At 41.8% G+C, this 19,305-nt stretch overlaps 1 protein-coding gene across 5 annotated transcripts in view; it reads right to left on the bottom strand.

The window, feature by feature from the left end:
- znf827 (zinc finger protein 827) overlaps positions 1–19,305 on the bottom strand; it is a 198,923-nt gene that overhangs the window by 178,954 nt on the left and 664 nt on the right. The gene's annotated exons all lie outside the window — the stretch shown is intronic.

Here is a 19,305-nt window from a genome sequence, read left to right as displayed (position 1 = left end):
TTTAGAGCTAATTTGAAAAAAAAATTCATCAAGTCAACGGTCTCCAGAGTAAAAAGGGGAATACTGGAAGAGAGTAAAAAAATATACTGAGCAAGTCCCGAGTCACTGGTGCCTGAAAGAGAACTGATCAATTAGGGTCAATTAGGGCATGGACCCTTTTAATTAAGAAAATGAATCACGGAGTTCCTATGTCGAGCATTTTCAGTACTTCAGCGAGTGAATAAAATTGCAAACGAGTTGCCCGTACCAGTTTTTCTCAGTACACTAGGAAGCAAGGCCAATAATTTCATCCAGCAAAGCCAGTAACCAAAATTTACAGTGACTTGACAAAAATCCTTGAAGGGCGCTATTCTCCAAAGCCACTGATCATCGGAGAATGGATCAGGTTCCACTGAAGGGATCAAGTGGAAGGCAAAAGCATTGCTCAGTTTGTGACAACTTTAAAAAGGTTGGGAAACATTGTGGATGAGTAAAAGGGCTGTAGGAAGGATGAGCTAGCCAACCACTGCACCATGGTACAGGAGGCCATTCAAGAGGCTAGAGCAAAAAGACAAGTGATAATTGTAGGAGACGCCATAATTAGGGGGATTGATAGCATCCTTTGTAAGCAGGACTGAGAGTTCCGCATGGTATGTTGCCTGCCAGGTGCTAGGATGAGGGATATCTCTGACCGGCTTGAAAGAATATTCAAGTGGGAGGGGGAGGATCTAGTTGTTGTAGTCCACGTTGGGGCAAACAACATAGATAAGACTAGGAAAGATTATCAGGAACTAGGAACTAATTTAAAGAACAGTCTTCAATGCTTATAATCTGGATTACTACTCGAGCCACGTGCGAATTGGCACAGGAATGAGAAAATTGGGGAAGTAAACACGTGTTGAGAATAATAAAGACTTTCCAAGAATTGTAGTTAATGCAGAGCAATTTGGTGCAAAAATCATCACAAGGGAGAAGGTATTAAATAAACTAATGGGATTAAAGGCAGATCAGTTTCTGGAACCTGATGGCCTGCACCCTAGGGTATTAAAGGAGGTGACAGCAGAGATAGCGGATGCATTGATCGTGATATTTAAAAATTCCTTTGATTCTGTTAAGGTCCCGGTGGATTGGAAATACACTAATGTGATACCCCTATTCAAAAAGGGAGAGAGACAAAACGTAGGAAACTATAGGCTGGTTAGCTTGACCTCTGTAGTGGGGAAGTTGCTGGAATCAATCATTAAGGAGGAGGTGACTGAGCGTTTGGAAAGACAAAGCTCAATCCACCATTGTCAGCATGGTTTTATGAAGGGAAAGTCATGCTTGACAAACTTGCTTGAGTTCTTTGAGGACATAAGCAAGGTGGATAGTGGGAAACCCGTGGATGTGATATATTTATACTTTCGGAATGTGTTTGACAAGGTGCCGCATAAAAGACTGATCCAGAAGGTGAGATCGCAGGTGATTGCGGGTAGAGTACTGGATTGGATTGAGGATTGGCTGACTGACAGAAAGCATAGGATTGGGATAAATGGGTCCTTTTCTGGCTGGTGAACTGTAACCAGTGGGATGCCGCAGGGGTCAGTCCTCGGACTTCAACGTTTACAATCTATATAAATGATCTGCAAGCAGGGAGAGAGCGTAACATAGCAAAATTTGTGGATGATACTAAAATAGGTGGGAGACAGTGAAGAGGATATAAAGATCGTACAGATGGATATGGATAGGCTAGGAGAATGGGCCAAAATTTGGCAGATGGAGTTTAATGTGGCTAAGTGTGAGGTTATCCATTTTGGCAGAAAAAATAGAAAGGCAAATTTTAACCTAAATGGAAAGCAGATTCAAAATGTGTCCGGGCAGAGGAATCTGGGTGTCTATGTTCTGGAATTGAGAAAGCTGATAAGCAGGTGCAACATGTAATAAAAAAAGCAAATGGGATGTTGGCATTTATTGCAAAAGAACTGGAGTATAAAAGCAGAGAAGTGTTGTTGCAATTGTATAGGGTGTTGGTGAGACCACATCAGGAGTATTGTGTCCAGTTTTGGTTCCTCAGTTGAGGAAGGATGTGGTGGCATTGGAGGCAGTTCAGAGGAGGGTCACCAGATTGATTCCAGGGATGAAGGGGTTGACGTACGAGGAGAGATTAAACAGTTTGGGCTTGTACTTGCTGGATTTCAGAAGGATGAGGGGGATCTGACCAAGGGATTGATAATGTTTCCTCTTATGGAGCAATCTGGAACAAGAGGTCACAGGTGTAGGTTGAGAGGCGGTAGATTTAAAACTGAGAGGAGGAACTACTTCTCACAAAGTGAATTTGTGGAACTCGCTGCCCCATAGTACGATGGAGTTTGAATCGTTGAATGGTTTCAAGAGGGAGATAGACATATTTCTAATAAAAAAGAGAAAGAGGGATAAGAGGAACAGGTGGGGAGGTGGATTTGAGACCAGAGAGAGATCAGCCATGATCTGAATGAATGGTGGAGCAGGCTCAAAGGGCTGAATTTGCCTACTTCTGCTCCTAATTCCTATATTCCGAAGATACTCTTCACGATTGTCTAGTTTGTGGTCGCAAAATGAGGCTATCCACAGAAAATTGCTTACTGAACATGCTTTGACTTTAAAGACAGAAGTAGAGATCAGTGTCGATGGAGCTGGCTGAGGGAGGCTTCACAATTTGGTGCAGGAATGAAGGTCCACAAGTTGGAAACCGCCCTTTCGAAGTCAAAACAGCAACAAGCATGTCACAGATGTGCCAAAGTGGGCCTTTTAATGAGTGAACGCTGGAACAAGGATAGTCAATGCAAGAATTGTGGCAAAGTCACATTGCAAAAGCTTGTTGGGCTAAAACATCTTCCCTGGTGAAGAATATTCAGAAGAAGAATCTGGTTACCTTCAAGAAAAAGAACAAGTTGCAATCTACAAAAATAATTTACAACATGGAAGAAAAGAATTATGACTTTGAAGGAGCGAATGCCCAGTAATGTGATAAAGAGCTCCCATGGGATCCCTACAGTGCAGAAGGAAGGCACTCGGCCCATAGAGAGTCTACACCGACTCTCTGCCCATAGAGAATCTACACCGACTCTCTGACAGACCATCCTACCCTGGTCTGCCACTCTACCTACCTCATCTCTGTAATCCCATGCACTTACCCCAGTAATTCCCCTAACCTACACATCTTTGGACATTAAGGGGCAGTGCTAACTACTGTCCCACCCGTATCCATACATGGTAAATCACATAGATTCTGAAGTTATGTGGACAATCCATTAGGCTGGAGATTGATACCAGTTCTGCCATATCTTTAATTCCTGAGACTACACACCAATAAAAGCGGAAGCATTTTACTTTAAAACCACCTGGTGTGATTTTAAGGACACACGGAAGAGATCATACCATTAAAAAGTTACATCATGGTCAACGTTGAGTTGCGTGGACAGACAAACAGCAGAGTTGCCTTCCCGTGTGGGTCTATGGAAATTTTCCAGCTCTATTTGGGAGATCATGGTTGGAGAAGATAAAGCTCAACTGTAGTGCTGTGCACAGTTTGGTCGATGTCAAAACAGACCTGCAGTACCTTCTGGTTTTTGAAGTGACACTGGCTCAATGAAGAGAGTTTAAGTGAGACATAGTCAATCCTATCCATGAATAAGAAATACACCACCATTGCAAGATTTGGTAAACCAAAACAAACTACTAGCAATAATGGTTCACAGTTTATTTCACAAGAGTTTGAGGATTAAGTTAATTGTATTCAGCATATAAAATCTGCACCTTATCATTTATCAACCAGTGGATTAGCTAAAAGATTTGTGCAATCCTTGAAACATTCTTTGAAACCTTCAAGAGAGCAAGGTTTGTTATCACGTTGTGTGAATAGCTTTCTGGCATCTTATAGAAACTCAAACAATTACTCAAAGTCCACCTGTATTACTACTCTTAAAGATAAAGTTGTGAACAACATTTGATTTGTTACCTCCAGAAACTTCAGAGATAATAGAACTTCAACTACAATCTCAAGTTGCTAGACAAGAAGTGAGGGCAAAACAATGCTCACTTCAACAAGGAGCTAGAGTGTTAGTGCAAAATTTTGCCATGAGTGAGAATGGGTACCAGCCCTAGTTTTAGCAAAAATAGGTCCAATTTCTTACACTGTTCAAACCAAAGATTAACTGGTTTGGTGATGATATGCTGACCAATTGTTGTCTTCTCAAAATGATTTCTCCAAAATTATCTCCAGAAGCACCAACTTCTTCAGTCCCTAGTGTTGTGAATACTACTATGGAAGAATTAGTTGAATACGAGTTGCCTGATGATTGTGTCTTAGCTACTATACCAAATGAGTGTGATGCAGAATTAGTTCCAAGAGAAGAAGTGTCTACTGAAGTTCCAAATATTTCTAGTGTCAAGGACAACCAAATTCCAAAACATTGTATACAACCAAAGAGGAACAGATATCATCCTGATTGACTTTCTTATTGACTGTGTATAACAATTAATGATGCATAGTACTGTGTCTGGAGTATTATTGATCCTATGTATAACATCATAGCAATTTGTTGTCATGACCACAGAAGTAAAGTGGAGGAATATTATATGTTGTAGGTTGCTATGAGAGCTGATCACACGATTTGATGGTGATGTCATTAGGGTGCTTCCACAGTCTGCTGCTTTACTTCCAGTTTTGTATTCTGGGCAGTGCAGAGAGCAGCTTTTCAATAAACCTGTTGTATGTTAGTTTGAATTTGCGTGTGCAAATCAAGTCTTCTTTCTGTGTAAAACCGCAACCCCAACATAGTTAGGACATTTTAGTAACCAATGTACAGGTTTGCTGGTGCCTACACCAATGCACAGGTTTGCATGTCTAAATTTTCGATGGAGTCTTCCATTTATTAATTTCAAGAGGCAACAAGGAAGAATAATTGCCCAGAAAGAATGGTGTGTAGCACATTTGGTTGGGATCAGAAAATGGTGAGGGAACAGCTCCTGGTGAGCCATTAAAGAAAGATTGTGGCGAGAGCAGAAAGGTAGAGAAAGTGATCAGAATTGCATAATGGAGATGTGTGTGCAACTTGCTCCCTTTAATGAAGAGTTAGAGATCTGCAGAAGATGCACCAAAGGGGTACTACCCTATTTGAGGCTGCAATAAAAACAGAGGTGCAAACTGCATGAAGAGAGATTGCTAACCAAATTGATACAGTCACATTGGTCCCTGAATGTACACCGAAGAAAAAGGACCTAGGAAGGTGGTGAAGGCGAGGGTGCTTCTAGTACTTACATTTCCAATGGGGCTCATCTTGTATGGCAGAAATGTAAAATAGGAACTCTGGCATCCTCTAGGAAGTCCTATTTGAACAACTTGTTTCTACAATGCCTTTAATCTAATGAAAGGTCCCATTCACTTCATAAGCATCATAAAACAAAATATGACACCAACTCACACAGGCGACATTAGGTCAGGTGACCAGAAACTTTATTTGAGGGGTTGGTTTTAAGCGATGTTTTAAAGGTGAAAAGGGAGGTAGAGAGGCATAGAGAGGGCATTCCAGAGCTTAGTGCTTAAGCTATAGGAGCTGCAATTAAAATCTGGGATGCTCAAGAAGGCAGAATTAAAGGACTGCAGATATCTTAAAGGGCAATGGAGCTGCAGGAGATCTCAAATCGGGCTGGGAAAAGGCTGCGGAGGAATTTGAAAACAAGAATGAGAATTTTAAAATCAAGATGTCACTTGACTGAGAGTCAATGTAGATTGATAAGCACAGGGATAATAGGGGAATGGAACCTGGTACGAATTAAGACAAGGTTGTGAACAAACAAGGTCCTGACCAACTGAAGCCTCTTTTCTACACAGAAACTGTTGGCGACGCTGTCCTTAGTCACAATGCTGGTTACTTTCTTGATACAAATGTGTAAAGGCAACCTGGTGTGGCAAGTGTCCTTGGGGTGGTTTGGGAGGATTCAGTAGAACAACCCACTACATTGTGGTAACTTCTACAGACAGAATGTCACATGTTCCAAATTATGTCTACATGTCATCCTGTAGGTGTTACATCACGCCAACCGCTCGTGTGTTGATGATAGTGCACATGCCAGGATGTATGTGGTGGAAATTAATAAATGCAGATTTCTGGATATTAATATGTAGATGGAACATTCAAAGTGTTACTGCACCAACATTTGAGGGGTGCTCAATGTTCCTTTCTCATTTAGATTGTGCAGAATCTTGTAAGGAACGCCCACATTTAGCACTTAAAACAGGCTGTCAAGGATTTGCCCAGCAACAAAAGTAAAAATAATTTTAAAGAACCTGAAAGGTAGAAATCTGCCTCAAAACAGTCACAGCCTGCATTTGCAGGGACAGGCCAGCCTCAAAGTGACCAAGGCACGAGAGCATCTAAAAATGATCAGCGGTGAATTGTTCTAGTCGTAGAAACAGATTTCTTCGATGACTGCTATAAAAATGTTAAGTTCCACACACACAAACAGTTTACCTAAATGGCTGGGTGATTTAGGGCTATAGTAATGCAAAGCTCCACAAAAGGAATTAATTTTAGATACATAGACAATCGACTTTTCGAGTTCAAAATAACAAAAGGAGAAAAGGCACACCTGCCCCCACCCCCCTCCCAAAGCAGAGAGGCCAGTCCACAACTTGCAGCCAGGAGCCGGTCTGCAATTCCCAGCCAAGACACTAAGGGTTCCTGTAACATCTTTTACTTCTCCGAGATGCTACAGTGTTGCATCCAAGTCTTAAAGCCAGGGCATTGCAGGAGGCCTTTGTAAAAACAGTTTAAATATCTTCGCTGGACCAGGCATTTCCTAAACTTGATCATCTCCCTGTGTTTTGCGATAACTATAAGCTGGATTTGACTTAGAGTTGTTAATTTGGATGTTGTTTGAGAAAGATAAATCTTAGAGAGGTCAGGATCATTATGATTTGGAACAAGGAGTGATTCCTACATAAACTATGCATGTGTTTAGTTATTCATGTACTTAAATGTCTGAGAGTATTGTAGTCCTTTTTGTTGTGTCTTCTCTTCTTGTAAGTTAATAAATATTCTTTAATGATTGTTTAAACTGATGCTGGACTGGTTCCTCACTGGGGATTTTACGTGTCTCCAACAATATTCCAAAAAAACTATAAACCACCACGAACTGGTATTTCAAGTTGTGACACCTTCGCAGGTCGTCAGCATGGTTCATGACAAAAATGATTTAAAGTATTTCTTTGAAGCATGTTCTTTGTCCTATCCTGGAATGTTGGCCACTTGAGAGTTGAGGAAACAGGACCATCCAGTTGATAACAGCTATTTTTACAGGAGTTTTGCCTGAGTTGTTGTGCAACTGGCTTCAAGGACACTAGTGTTTATTCGATGATCTTCCCATAGAATCCAGAGGATGTGTCGGAGACATTGCTAATGGAATGTCTCTAGTACTCTTGTGTTGCCGAGACACAGTCCTGGTCTACCTGCAGTATAGGAATGTAGTGATGATAACTCCTATGTGTATTAATACTTTTGATGACATGTGGAGGTGAGTTTTGTCAAACACTAATCACAGCTCGCGGTGAATGAAGCTCATCCATCACTCAAACCAGCCTTCCATGCTTTGACACTGTCTACACTTCCTGCTGCCTCGGAAAAGCAGCCAGCATAATTAAGGACCCTATGTATTATGGACATACTCTCTTCCAGTTTCCTCCATCGGGAAAAAGATACAAAAAAGTCTGAGGACGCGTACCAACTGACTCAAGAACAGCTTCTTCCCTGCTGCCATCAGACTATTGAATGAACCTATCTCACATTAACTTGATCTTTCTCTAGCTATGGCTGTAACACTACATTCTGCACTCTTTCCTTCTCTATGAACGGTATGCTTTGTTTGTATAGCACGCAAGAAAACATACTTTTCACTGTATGTTAATACATGTGACAATAACAAATTAAATCAAGCTGCATCATGCTTTGAATCACAACACATCTTAATGATGAGGCACAGCATGGACAGAGAGAAAAAAGATAACACTGCACTTCAGATCCCATTCCTTTATGGGGCATCCTGCCCCATGTGGCCAAAGATCTTTTGCCAAGAATCAGCCTGTTCAGTCACATGATGATCCATGACAGAAACTCGTAATCCTGAGTAAACGTCATCTTTGAATTTAGAAACATCCAACAACGATTTAAACATCGTACCAAAACAGAATACTAAAGTCTCCTTCCTTCTGTCTATCCAATTTTACTTGGGGTCACCACAAAGCAGAATACTGAAGTGAAGTCTTAAATTCCAAGAGTAGCAGGGTTCCTCAAAAATAATTAATACAGGTGAAAAATGCAGCAAAGTTGCCCTAGAAAACAAAACAAAACTGACACTTTAATAACCAACTGGGCTGTGAGCAACCTATTTTGAGCAGGCTAAGATGCAAGTTGCCTAATACGCTAACCCCAAAGGTGGGAACAGAGTGCTTAGGTAACCCATTACTTTGGATTATATTTGGGCCTGTATTTAAACACCCACTTGCAGAGAAACCCATACTTGTTTGTGCTGCCTTATTTTCAGAATGAAGTACACCTGTGGGGATCAGGTGCACCATAATTCTAACTGTTTCCAAAGGGCTCCACACCACCGGAGAACCCAGGTTTCAACACAAGTTACAAGGTAATCAACATCACTAAATAGGTTTATTCTCCTATTTTCTGTCATTCATGAGATTTAGTTAATTTAGTTAAATTAATTACTCCACAAACATAGTAAGGTTCCTGTTATATCTCAATTCTAAAAAGAAAGGCCTTGTAACTTTTGGCACTAAAGAGGAGAAACCTTGATGTGAAATATGTTGTTGGGCAAAATGGGAACTTCAAACTCAAATTCTGAACATGCAAATTCTTTTAGCTTTTGTTTAGAATGTTCTCCCTCTTCTTCAGTCGAGTATTCCCATCTACAGCTGGCAGGGACCTCATTATCCCATTACTCAGATTCTGCCCTCACCACCTTTCACTCTTTCCCAGAAACAAAATAGAGTTCCCTTTATCCCCACGTTCTAACTAACCAGCCTCCATATTCAACAGACCACCTTCCCCCATTTCCAGGCTGATGCCACGAAATACATCTCCCTTTCAGCATTTTGAAAGAACCATTCCACCTGAAACACCCTGGTCCATTCTTTAATTAGCCACAATAATCCTAAGTCCTTTCTGATGGCATCTTCCCCTGGTAACACAGAAGCTGCAACCTGCCCTTTTACCTCTTCCCTTCATACTATCCAGAACCTAAACCTCTCCTTTCAGATGAATTAGTGATTGACTTATACTTCTTTCAATTTAGTAAACCGTATTCACAGCTCATGCTGCACTCTCCTATAAACTGGAGGACCAAACGCTTTGACTTCTGAGTGTTGTTGCAAACATGACCTTAAGCTTCCAGACGCCCATCATTTTAATTCTCCATCTCATTCCTATTCTGACCTCAACCTCCCTTATAACATTCTAATGAAGTTCAAGAAATAGCATCTGATTTTGATTAGGCACTTACAGCTTTACAGACTTGTAATAATTTCAATAATTTCAGATCAAAAGCTATTTTTTGGACAGTTGTCTATAATGGTTTCCTATTGCCATTGCTGCTGCTTTAGATCCATCTTTGGTTTCTTTACTTTTCCCATTCCCAATCATCCTTCTTTGTAATTTAATCACTCCTGTCTCCCATCCCATTATAGATTTTTCGTCACATACCTTCCTCATTCAGTCATCCCATCCTTTCCGACCCTGCCTCTGCACTTGCTTTTATCAGTTTTACTTCTCCTGGCATTACTTTTGCCAGTTTAAGGTCAACCACTTTAAATGTTAAAATTGCTTCTCTCTCCATTGATGTTGACTGATTTGTTGAGTATTCCCAACATTTTCTATCTTTAGTTCACTTCCTCGTGATATATTAATTGAAAAATGAAATAGACAACATTTGTAACTTCCTAACATTCTAGCATTGAGAGCAAAAATATACATTAACCCTTAAGCATAATGGAGATGTGATTTAAATGTCACAAACATTTAGACTAGAGGCTGTCAGGTTAAGATAATGTAGCATATCTGGTTGAATAGACAAATTCAATTTGAAGTACAGTATAATTTTCAAAACAGTTATAGCAGCAATTCACATGTCACAACAGCCACTCGTCAAAGTTTCAAATGATTGATACACACTATATTCTTCTACTCTATCACCCAATGTATATCAACTATTAAAATAGGAACCCGGGAACAAGAGTAGGCCATTTGGCCTCCCAGGTCTATTCCTATGCCTGCCTTGGTTCTGCAATCTTTAATGCCCTTGCATAACAAAAATCTTGCAAACACAATTTTGACATTTTCAGTTGTCCTAGCTCAACTGTTAGTTTTTGCGAAGGTCCCTGCAGAATCTTACTCACTTTCTGTAAAGAAATGCTTTCTTGGCCACTCTTGAACAGCCTTGTTCTAATTGTTCTAGATTCCCCCACAAGAGGAAATTGATGTTGTTTCTCTTCCTGCATCTAGTCATGCACAAGCAAACTTTCCTTAGTTTCCATAGCTAGTTTTTCCTGGAACTGGTCGCCAGCCTGTTGTCAGAGGCTTATAGTTTGAGGGGCACCACTCTGAATCAAGCATGGCTGACCAGAAGTCTCTCCTGGTCTAACAAAGTTTTGCACAGCTGGAACCTTTTCTTTACCCCTTCTATTCTAGCCCTCGAGATAACAGTCAATATTTGATTAGCCTTTTTAATTAATTGATCTAATTTGCTTTTTTTCAAATGATATAGGTAAGTGTGGACAAAGCATTTGGCAGATGGATTAAAATGTGGGGAAATTAGGTTGTCCACTTCAGTAGGAAGAATAGAAAAGCAGCACGGTGGCACAGTGGTTAGCACTGCTGTCTCACAGCACCAGGGACCCGGGTTCAATTCCTGGCTTGGGTCACTGTCTGTGTGGAGTTTGCACATTCTCCTTGTGTCTGCATGGGTTTCCTCCGGGTGTTCCAGTTTCCTCCCACAGTCCAAAGATGTGCAGGTTAGGTGAAGTGGCCATGCTAAATTCTCCCTCAGTGTTCCCAAACAGGCGCCGGAGTATGGCAACTAGGGGATTTTCACAGTAACTTCATTGCAGTGTTAATGTAAGCCTACTTGTGACTAATAAATAAATAAACTTTACTGCAGAATGCTGCGGTACTGAGATATCTGGGTGTCCTCGGACATGAAAGAAAAGGTTGGCCTGTAGTTATAGCAAATAATAAAGATAACAAATGGAATGGTGGCTTTTATTGCATGGGTGTTGTCACAACGTACAGGACATTGGTGAGACTGTATCCAAAGTAATGTGCACAGTTTTGGTCTCCTTACTTGAGGAGGAGTATACTTAGCATTGCAAGCAGTTCAGAGAAAGTTCACTATGGTGATTCCTGGGATTAAAGGGTTGCTATGAAAAAGGTTTGAACAGGTTGGGCCAATAATCATTGTAGTTTAGAAGAATGAGTAGTGATCGTATTGAAACATATAAAGATTCTGAGGGACTTGACAGGGTAGATGCTGAGCAATGTTTCCTCTCATGGAAATTCTAAAACTAGGCTGACGAAGTTTTAAAATAAGGGGTCTCCCATTAAGACTGTAATGAGGGGGAATTTCTTCTCTGTGGGTTGTTTGCCTCCAGCCTCTCCCAGAGAGCAGTGGAGTCTGGGTCACTGGATATATTCAAGGCTTAGTTTGATAACTTTTTGATCTATAAGGGTGTCAATGGTTAAGAGGGACAAGCAAGAAAGTGGAGTTGAGGCCAGATCAGGAGAGCCATGATCTTATTCAATGACAGAGCAGGCTTTATTGTCAAATGACTTACTTTTGCTCCTATACCTTCTGATCTTATTACAACCTTCTGAGCGAGGCCAAGGTATTACTGTTGGTATCAGTACGCTAGGTTAAGGCAGGGAAAAGATACCAAAGTTCTGATTGCCTGACTGTTGTCTGGTGATCTCTGCCTTAAACCACCATGCATTGATGTCATGGGAAAACAAGTTAAACTCAATTGTAATACCTTCCATTGTTTGATAACCTGACAACACATTTAGCCAACGCTCATGCATGATCAACAACCAAACTGGCAAGTTAATAGTGGGAGACCCCCAAGTAAAGATTCAACAGTTTCCAGGGAAGGGAAAAAATTAGAGAAACAAGGAATATCTAGTCCCGACATTATTCAAAGTTACGGCACACAGAATCTGACTACTAAATGGAAGAGTCTATACATTTAATTCCTGCTCATCAGTATGCACCTCTCGGCCTACCCTCTCAGATAACCTGAACCCAGACAATCAATAACCCTCCAATTCCATGGCAACTATCAAATGAATAGGTCAATCAAGGACACATACGCAGTAGAACACAAGATGGAAATCTATACAAGTTGTGCATCGGGAATATTCTTTCATCCGATACTTGCTTTTTTTTTATTTGTAAAATTCTATGTTCTGACAATTCTTTTGAAAGAGCTACACACAGTAATGAAAAATAAAATCAAGCCAACCATGTTGAAAATGATTTTTGATCCCCAAAATAAATACATAAAACCCCTATGTATCCAGAAAGCAATTTCAGAATACATTTTGTTTAAAACATTTTTCAAAATATCTCCCAATCAGGGACAAAAACTTGCAATTGCTGTAACTAAAAGACATCCTAACTACTTACAACAACACATTAAAGGAACACTATTTTTGTGAATTAAGACTTTTTTTGGTGATGATCATGATATAGCACTTGAACACTGAATAGTAGCAGTAGCTGGAGTCTTCATAAACTAAACTTGCACTCAATTCTAGTCTGAGGTTGTGCAAAATATTTGTCCACTTATCATACAAATTACAAACACAGATGAGCATTAGATAATAAATGCTGACTTATTTCCAGTAAGCAACTGTTCATTAGGACTCAAAAAGGCTTGTAGCAATTTTATGCTGATTCTTAATCTTTTAGTTTGGACATTTCAAAGCAAATAGATAACAAGTAGCTCATCAGTTATCAATATTTACCATAACAGCAAGCACAGTACTTTTGTGAAAAGAAAATAGAGTTAGTGTCACTATGCACAGGGTTCATTCAGCCCATCAAGTCCATGCAATGTGATCTTTGCTCTCCCCACCATGGCTCAACTGGTCATGCAAGCATAAAATGATCTACAAATGCTTAGTTGATCGAGCTAATCTATGACTCAGTGCGGTCGGGTTACTGAGAAAAAAATCAACCATGTTCACTCTTGGCAGCTAAATATTTAAATCAACTGGAAGTCTGTGCAACTTGAGGATAGGATCAGGCTCAACTGTAAAGATCGTGTGGCCAACTGTGCGCACACTTGCCATCCAGGTGAAAATACAAACAATCACTGCTCGATATACTGAATGAAAGTCAGTCCTGCAGAAGCTGACAATACCAGGACATAAAACCTTAATTAATAGATCATATAAAAGAGCATATTGTGGAGCGATTTCAAAGCTGTAAATCTAAATTTTGGAGCTTATAATGTTACATAGAAAATAACAGGAGTAGGCCATTCAAGCCGACTCCACCATTCATTTTGATAATGGCTGATCAAATTCAATATCCTGATCCCACCTTGCCCCCTTATCCCTTGAACCCCATCAGAACTCCTTATTGAAAGCACTTGTTATTTCAGTATGTATGTGCTTACGTTGAATAATCGAACTGTGAAAATGCATTAATGACATTATCAATGTAATCCCTCAGTAGGGAACCTGTATAGTTTGTAGTTGGTTACCTACAAAAACACAGCGAAATTAACAACACCAAATGTAATTCTAAATGGTTTTCTTTCATTTCTTGATAAATCTGTAGCCAATATCATCACAATCATCAACGTACATAAAGAAACAGGATGAGATCAACAGCTGACTGAGACACAAAACAGAACACTACCAAGAGCCAGCAGGTCTACCAGCATCTGTGGAGAGAGAAACTTTTCAAGTCAATTACCCTTTGTCAGGATATTATTCTCTGTGCATATGCTGCCAGACCTGCTGACTATTTCTAGTATTTTGTTTTTATCTCGGATTTCCACGTTTGCAGTACTTGCTTGTGTACTCTCTCAACTGAACTATATGCTGTTGAACTATTCTCAATTGTCAACCACTACTACTCAATAATGGTGGTACCATTATTCAAGAGAAGTAGGGAAAAATCAGGAAATTACAGGCCAGTGAGCCTAACTTCAGTGGTAGGGAAACTATTGGAAAAAATTGAGGGACAGAATTAATCTCCACTTGGGGAAAGCAAGGATTAATCAAGGATAGTCAAAGACAGATCATGTCTCACAAATTTGATTGAATTTCGAGGAGGTGACTAGATGTGCAGATGAGGACAATGCAGTTGATGTGGTCCACATGGATTTCAGTCAGACTTTTGACAAGGTCTCACATGGGAGGCTGATGAAGATAAGAGCCCATGGGATCCAGGGCAATTTGGCAAACAGGATCCAAAATTGGCTCAGTGGTAGGAGGCAGAGGGTGATGGAAAAAACTGAAGAGGGAGAATGCATCAAAGAAAGTCATGCAATGTTGGTCTGAGGAATCAGATGATCTCCTACGGGACCTGCTTAGAGTCAGTAGACTGGTCAGTATTAAAAAATCTGCGACCAGTCTGAATGAGTACACCACTATAGTAAATGACTTCATTAGTAAGTGTGTAGAAGACTCTGTACCAAAGAAGCAAATCCATGCGTTCCGCAAACTGAAACCATGGATGAACAGGTATATCCACTGCTTGCTGAAGTCCAGGTCTGAGGCATTCAAGTCAGGCCTATACAAGAAAGCCAGATACGATCTAAGGAGATCCATCAAAGATGCCAAAAGACAGTACCGGACCAAGCTAGAGTCCCAGGCTAGCCACACCGACCCCCGCTGACTATGGCAAGGTCTGCAAGACATAACAGACTACAAGGTGAAGGCATGTAAAATCGCCGGCTCCAACACACCCCTCCCTGATGAGCTCAATGCATTCTACGCCTGTTTTGAGCAAGAGGTCAGCGAGAGCATGCCCTCCACCCTGGAAGAACCTGTATCTGGGGTCACCATTGCCGATGTCAGAGCAACTTTCTCAAAGGTCAACCCACGGAAAGCGACTGGCCCGGATGGGGTACTCGGACGAGCACTCAGATCCTGTGCGGATCAGCTGGCGGGCATATTCGCAGACATCTTCAACCTCCCTTTACAACAATCTGAGGTCCCTATCTGCTTCAAGAAGACGATCATCATCTCGGTACCCAAGAAGAACCAAGCAGCGTGCCTTAATGACTATCAGCCGGTGGCTCTGACATCCATCATTATGAAATGCTTCGAAAGGTTAGTCATGGCATGAATCAATTCCAGCCTCCCGGACTACTTGGATCCACTACAGTTTGCCTACCGCTGCAACAGGTCCACGGCAGATGCCATCTCCCTGGCCCTGCACTCAACACTAGAGCACCTACGTAACAAGGACACCCATGTCAGACTCCTATTTATTGACTGCAGCTCAGCACCAGTATTCCCACGAAGCTCATCTCCAAACTCTGTGGCCTGGGCCTCGGCACCTCACTCTGCGATTGGATCCTGAACTTCCGAACTCACAGACCACAATCAGTAAGAATAGGCATCACGCTTCGTCCACGACTATCCTCAACACCGGTGCCCCACAAGGCTTGTGTTCTCAGCCACCTACTGTACTCATACACCTATGACTGTGTGGTCAAATTCCCCTCCAATTCAATTTTCAAGTTTGTTGACGACACCACCGTAGTGGGTCGGATCTCAAACAATGACGAGACAGAGTACAGGTATGAGATAGAGAATCTGGTGAACTGGTGCGGCAACAATAATCTCTCCCTCAATGTCAACAAAACTAATGAGATTGCCATCAATTTCAGGAAGCGTAAAGGAGAACATACCCCTGTCTACATCAATGGGGATGAAGTAGAAAGGGTCGAGAGCTTCAAGTTTTTAGGTGTCCAGATCACCAGCAATCTGTCCTGGTCCCTCCATGCCGACACTATAGTTAAGAAAGCCCACCAATGCCTCTACTTTCTCAGAAAACTAAGGAAATTTGGCATATCAACTACGACTCTCACCAACCTTTACAGATGCACCATAGAAAGCATTCTTTCTGGTTGTATCACAGCTTGGAATGGCTCCTGCTCTGCCCAAGACCACAAGGAACTACAAAAGGTTGTGAATGTAGCCCAATCCATTACACAAACCAGCCTCCCATCCATTGACTCTGTCTACACTTCCTGCTGCCTCGGCAAAGCAACCAGCATAATTAAGGACCCCACGCACCCCGGACATTCTCTCTTCTGTCGGGAAAAAGACAAAAGTCTGAGGTCACGTACCAACCGACTCAAGAACAGCTTCTTCTCTGCTGCTGTCAGACTTTTGAATGGGCTGACCTTGCATTAAATTGATGTTTCTCTATACCCTAGCTACGATTGTAACACTGCATTCTGCACCCTCCTTTCCTTCTCTATGAACAGTATGCTTTGTCTGTATGGCGCTCAAGAAACAATACTTTTCCCTGTATGTTAATAATAAATCAAAATCAAATCAAATCAAAATGGTTGACTTGAAGCCCGTGTCCAATGGTGCTCCGCAGGAATTGATCCTGGGTTCCTTGTTGTTGGTTGTGTACATTAATGATATGGACGTGAACGTAGGAGATATGCTAAATAAGTCCGCAGATGACACAAAAATTGGTGATGTGGTAAATAGTGAGGAGCAAAGCCATAGGATTACAGAACGATATCGATGGGCTGGGTAGATGGTCAGAACAGTGGTAAATGGAATTTAACCCTGAAAAGTGGGAGGTAATGCATTTTGGGAGGACTATCAAGGCAAGGGAATATACAATGAATGGTCAGACTCGAGGAAGGACAGATGATCAGAGGGACCTGTCTCTGAAGACAGCAGGACAGGTCAATAAGATGGTTAAAAAGGAATATGGGATACTTGCCTTTCTTAACTGAGGCATTAAATATAAGAGCAAGGAGATTATAATGGAGCTGTATAAAATGCTAGTTCGGCCACAGCTGGAGTAGTGTGCGCAATTCTGGTCATCACACTATAGGAAGGAAGCGATTGCACTGCAGAAGCTGCAGAGGAGATTTGCCAGGATGTTGCCTGGGCTGGAGCATTTCAGCTATCAAGAGGGACAGGATAGGCTGGGGATGTTTTCCTTGGAGCACAGAAGTTTGAGGGGTACCTGATTGAGGTGTATAAAATTATAAGGGGCACAGATAGGGTGGATAGGAAGGAATTTTTCCCCTTAGCATATGGGTTGATACCGGGGGGCATAGAAAAGAAATCATTTGACCACAGGGCCATAATAGCAGACTGTGAACTTCTCCATTCACAAACATGTATTTCTGGGGGACGGGCACTAATCAGAAGCACCAACCCCGATTGATATTACCCTGACTGCAGGGCACCAAAGCCATTTGAAATACCTTCACCAATGCCCTGCCAGTCTAACTTAGCCCAAAAATGGCATCAGACATAGACCTTCCTTATTTACACACCACACATGATGATGACCTTAAATTTATGTAAGAATGCTCTGTCTCGTTCTGCAGCAAGGTGTTTATACAAATATATCAACTGTGAAAAATCATAACGGTGCTTGATTGGCAGAACTCACAAAGAAGTGCAAATTGTAGATAAGAACACCAAGTGGAAATTCATGGAATGTATTTTTTCCACTGATCCGTCAGGGGAACTCAATCTGAAAACAGGTCTCTATTAAAACTGAAGAACACAGCCCCCACAGTGGATCACTATGGTCGCTATTCTCCATAGATGTCAACAATGGCCACGTGTACTAATTCAGTTCTTTGCCAAACTTCTAACTGAAAGGGACCAACTGTTGTAACTGTCCTACCATACTTAACACAACTCTCAATAGTACACTCGTGAAATTTGACCAGCTCTTATTCAGATCATGTGCAAGTAAAATGTTCGTTGCCTTTCAAGCCTTTTATTAGCACACGTGGAAGTTATAAATAACAATCCGTAAATTGCAATAATCAAATTAAAGTAATTACAACCAATATGAATTATTACGTCGATACAGTGGGCCCAATATCACATAACCCTTGGCAGTAGTTATGATCAGGCACTCCATCAAAAAATAATTGGCACCAATTTAACAGATCTTTTCATATTGTTGCATAAATAAATGGAAAGTGGTTTTAGGTGGTTACAATTCTCGGTGTGTGTTTTGTCGTCCGCGGTGTAATGGTGGTGTTGACCTTTAATAGAGTCAGTAACCAGAGCAGTAAAAGGAATCTTCGGGCAGATGTCATCCACAAGGCACGTTTACAACGCACGCCTATTGCCGCGCCTTTATTCACAATTACACCAATTAAAATAATAGTTTGTCAAACCTAGTAACAGAAACGAGATGAGTTACTGCAAACTAAAACACGTTTGTCGTTACTACCGTGCTCGGTAACCGAAGCACTTGATTCCCTAGCGGACACACCGCACAATGTAGTTTCGGTAGATAATAGTTAAAAAGAGTCTAAATATCATAGCCAAGGGTCAAATCAAAAACCGTTTGTTGGATTGCATTTGCAGGTCAGAGGAAGAGGAAACAAAAGTATGCAGGTTCGGTAGAGTTTATATTCTGCAAGAGACTCAATGCGAGAATAAAATGTCAAATAAAAACAAAGATGTCGGTGCAGAGACGCGGTTGTAAACCCTGAACTTCAGGTGACCGGGCGCGGCTTTGACAAGACAGCTGGCTGGACGTGAAGCCCATTGAAATGAGAGGAGTGAAGCCCATTGAAGTGGGAGGGGTGAGCCCCCCTCCCCCGGGAAGTGAGATCCTGGGGCAGCCTTGACCCGAGCCCCCCTCCCTCGGGAAGAGAGATCATGGGGCAGCCTTGAAAGCTCAGGCAGACCTTTCACCAGAACACAGACAACACAGTCCCGCACCCGGGCTTTCACTCAAAAGTTAATCCACTTCAATAAGACAGAAAGCCCGGGGTTTTGGCCGGGAGCGGGGTGAAGGTGGTGGTGAAGGAGACGAGCAGGAGACTGCTCCCCGCCCTGGCCGTGGCCTTGGCCTGCTCTGTCTGACCCCTCAGTGCGACCAGGGCCCGGGCTGGGGCCACGGTCTCCCCTCCGCCCAGCCCCAGCAGCTTCTCCCCGGCCCCGGCCATTTCTCGTTCACCCTCCGCCACCTCCTTCAACCCTTGAGGGGGGAATAAAAACTCGCAAACAGCAAAGAAACGAGACATCTGAAAAATAATAAAATGTAAACAGCCGA

Source organism: Mustelus asterias, chromosome 1 (assembly GCF_964213995.1).
Source record: "Mustelus asterias chromosome 1, sMusAst1.hap1.1, whole genome shotgun sequence".
Classification (NCBI taxonomy): Eukaryota; Metazoa; Chordata; class Chondrichthyes; order Carcharhiniformes; family Triakidae; genus Mustelus; species Mustelus asterias.
The sequence above is the reverse complement of the archived record's forward strand: the minus strand, read 5'-3'. Positions and strand labels throughout refer to the sequence as shown.